Here is a 4,121-nt window from a genome sequence, read left to right as displayed (position 1 = left end):
ATTCCTGCTTCCCTGCCTTTTGCTCACTCTATTCGAGCCGTAGTGGCCCCTCTGCAATTCCTTGAACCAGTTAGAAGCCAGACATAGCCTTATTTCAGGGCTTCATGTTTTTTGTTCAATCTTAAACACCTTTACCCTGACAGTCATGTGACTATCTTTCAGGTCTTTATTAAAATGTCACTTTCTCAAACAAACTTCCCATAACTAACCAATAAAATAGCTGCTCCTCTCATCACTTCCTAACTCCCTGAACCGGCTTTATTTTTTCCTCCTTTTGACATCAATTATGTGCTTTAATTAAGCATAACTACCTCTTCTAGATTTCAAGCTCTAGGAAGGCAGAATTTTCTGTTTAGTTTACTGAAGAGAAATCAAAGTCAGACTTGCGGTACTGAAATAATAATGAAAAGAAAGAAATGAAGAATGAAGTTTTAGTGATTAATCTGTATCTGTCTGATTCATATGAATAGATGAAGACTAATCCCAAAAAGGAAGCACATCATAAAAAGGAGACTATTCCTAAGAAGGATTTTTTTGTTTGTTTGTTTGTGCAAAAGGGCATATGCATTTGCCAGAGAGAGACAGGGAGACAGAGTGAGATAGGAGAAAGCACCTCCCAAGGGGAAGGGTCACACTACAATCCCTTCTCCTCTCTCTCTCCCTCCTTTTGGGATTTTGAGAACGTGAGCACACACTGCTGGCATGTTTCTCAAGCTACCTTTGTCTGGTATTCGACTGCCTTGTCTCACTCTCCCATTACAATATCCCTGCTATATACAGTTGTCTTCCAGAAGAGTTACTGAAAAAGTGATACATACAAGTAAAGGGAGAGAGGCCACAAGTTCCAACCATCAGCTCATAAAGTTTTTGGTAATAGGGAGCATAAACTCCACTCAGGGTTGGATAAGGAAGGGTCTCCGGCAGATCCACAAGTGTAGGTGAGTCTCCAAGGAATGCAGTTTCAGGAAAGCAGTTCTGGTACACAGGGATAATTATCAGCTGATGCGGCACAGCAGTCATCTTGTAGTTACCAGGAATGGTGTTGTGGGGGTCTGCAGTGTGAGTTGTCCTTGGGTATCTGGCTTCCTTAAGAATGGCAGAGTAGTTCTTGTTTTCCCCTTAGATAATGCAGGGCTGGTAACTATCATCTTCTCAAGTTGCAAGTTCTTCATCCTTGTTTTCGGCCTCGGGCCATCCAGCGCCGGAGAGGCCAGGGAGGCCCGGCCCCCGGAGGGGGGCCTGCCATTCAGCACGGGGCTGCGCGGGGACTAAACTCCAATCTTTACTATTCCTTTTCTTCTTTTATTTTTGGGAGTTTGTTTTTGTTGTTGTTATTTTCCAGTTCCTTAAGATGCAATGTAAAGTTATTCATTTGCCACCTTTCTATGTTTTTCTTGTGAGCATTAATGGCTATGAACTTTCCTCTTACGATTGCTTTCACTGTGTCCCAAAGGTTATTATTCACTGGTTTCAGTGAATCTTTTGGTTTGAGTTTTAATTGCTTCAGTACTTTGAAAGTCATTAAGGATTAGGTTGTTTAGTTTCCATGTTTGTGTATATTTTTGAGGGTTCTTTCTGTGGTTAATTTTAAATTTAATTCTGTTATTGTCAGAGAAGATGCAGGGTTTAGTTTCTATACTTTTAAATTTAGAGAAGCTTGTTTTGTGTCCTATTGTGTGGTCAGTCTTTGAAAATGTTCCATATGGAGATGAAGAAAACTTATATTTTGTAGTTATTGGGTGGAATGCTCTGTTAAGTCCACTTGATATAAATTAGTTCCTGTGTCTCTTTGTTTATTTTTTTGTCTAAAGGACCTGTCCACTGGGAACAATGGGGCAATGAAATCCCCAATTATTAGTGTGCTGCAGTGTACATCTCTCTTTAGATCTATCAGTCTTTTACACATTTGAGTGCCCTGGCATTGGGTGCATAAATATTTACGCTTGTTTTATCTTCTTGCTGAATTAATTCTTTTAAAACTATGTAGTGTCTATCTTTGCCTTTGTTTACCCTTTTTGTATCCTAAAATTTATTTTGTCTGATATTAATATTGTGACTCTTGCCTTTTTTCATTTCTGTTTCAATGACGCTTTCTCCAGCCTTCACTTTCAGTCTATGTATATCTTTGTCATTGGGGTGTGTTTCTTGTAAGAAACACAAAGAAGGTGCCAGTTTTTTCATTTGTTGAGCCAATCTGCATCTTTTAGTTGTACAATTTAATCCACTAACACTGAAGGACATTATCAATACGTGTGGCTTTAGCCTTGTCACTTATTCTTTTTTTTTTTTTTCTCCAGTTGTTTTGTGTTGTCTTGCTTCTATTTATCTCCTTTTAGTTTTCCAGGTATAGTGTTCCCTTAACTGTTTCCTGAAGGGCTGGACTACGTTCTGTGAATTCTTTCAACTTCTGTTTATCGGGGACTGATTTTATTTCTCCTTCCCATTTAAAGAATAGCCTTTCTGGACATAGTATTCTTGGCTGAAATAGTTTTTCTTTGAAAGTTTTAAATATATCTTCCTGTGGTTTTTCCTGGCCTACATTCTTTAAGTTGAGTGGTCTGATATTAATCTAGCAAGGAGTCTATCTTTTATTCATTTATTCATTTACTTTTATTTTATAATTTGTTATTTACATTCAATTATTGTATATTGCTATAGCACACAATATTTCTTTCAAGATATGCATGAAATATGTAACAATCAAATCAGCGACATTACTATAAACAATTTTTCACAGAAAACTTTACAATCTTGTATCTGATAAGTTTTTTTTCCCAAGTCTCTGCCAGTCACCCTGTACTTCTACTCCCCTCTCCCCTACATTTTATGGTATCTATACTTGTCCTCTCTACTATTATATCTCTGTGTCTTTCGATTTCTGCTGTTGATTGTAGATATTGATATACAATGAGTGGGGATATACAGTGTTGGTCTTTCATGGTCTACCTTATTATTAGCATTGGATCTTCTATATTCATCCACGTTAGGTCAAATGATAATCTCATTTTTCCTTATGACTGAGAAGTATTCAATAGCGTATATGTGCCTAATTTTTATAACATAATTTGCACAAGCAAAAGACTAAAACCACTTGAGACTAGTTGAATAAACCCCAGTAGAGCCACACAACGATGTATAATGTATCTGTACTAAAGGATAAGAAATGGTTCCATATGCAATTACAGAAAAAGAAGATGAAAAAATGGCATATAATATGTACCATTTATCTGTGATAAGTGTGGAGGTATAAATGTGCATGCATATCTATTTATATTATAATATGGAAGAATAAAATAGCACTATTTAAAAAATTTTACCTCTACCTGAAGGAGCAAACAAGTAGCAGGGAGGGGAACAGAAGCTGTACTGGTCTCTGTACATGCCTTACTTTGTAGATTTGATCTTAATAGAATATAAATATCTTTGTATTATTATAAAACTAAATAAAATTTTAATGATAAATTCTAAAATTTAAAATAAAATGCAGGGGACCAGCAGCTGGCATAATGGCTATATTGCTGAACTCCCATGTAGTCGACTGTGGTTCAAATGTCAGACCTGATGGCTTAAACCCATGTTGGGCACATTTGCATGTATGCCCAAGATCCCAAGAGGAGAATGGAGGAGAAGGGATTGCGGCATGGCCATCTCCCCAGGGAGTGATTTCTTGCTTTCTGTCTCTCTGTCTTTCTGGCAAGCACACACGCCCTATAGCAAAAACCTCTCCAAAATAATAATAATAAAATTTTTAAAAAACCAGAAATCTAAGTATATGTTGAGTTCATAAAAGTTTATCAAGAAGAATCATTCCAAATGACTTTAGAATACAAAAACTGACTTCATATTATTATTTTTTAAAGTTTATCTATTTATTCCTTGATTGAGTGACAGAGCCAGAGAGACAGGTACCCTTAACAGGGTCTTCATGCCACAATCTGACCCCATTTGAGCCAGACCCTGGATGAGAGCATATGTGCACACAGTATATTCAGGGAGGTCTTCGGATATGTTCCTGCCATAGCACAAATATGTAAGTTAATTACAGACCAAGTATCTCCAGCTAGTCTGTGAGTATTTCTCCTAATGCTCTAAAAGTCCTAAGATAATGGTAAGCAAAACTA

The sequence above is a fragment of the Tupaia chinensis genome, unplaced genomic scaffold (genome assembly GCF_000334495.1).
Source record: "Tupaia chinensis unplaced genomic scaffold, TupChi_1.0 Scaffold144276_1, whole genome shotgun sequence".
NCBI classification, from domain to species: Eukaryota; Metazoa; Chordata; class Mammalia; order Scandentia; family Tupaiidae; genus Tupaia; species Tupaia belangeri.
The sequence above is the reverse complement of the archived record's forward strand: the minus strand, read 5'-3'. Positions refer to the sequence as shown.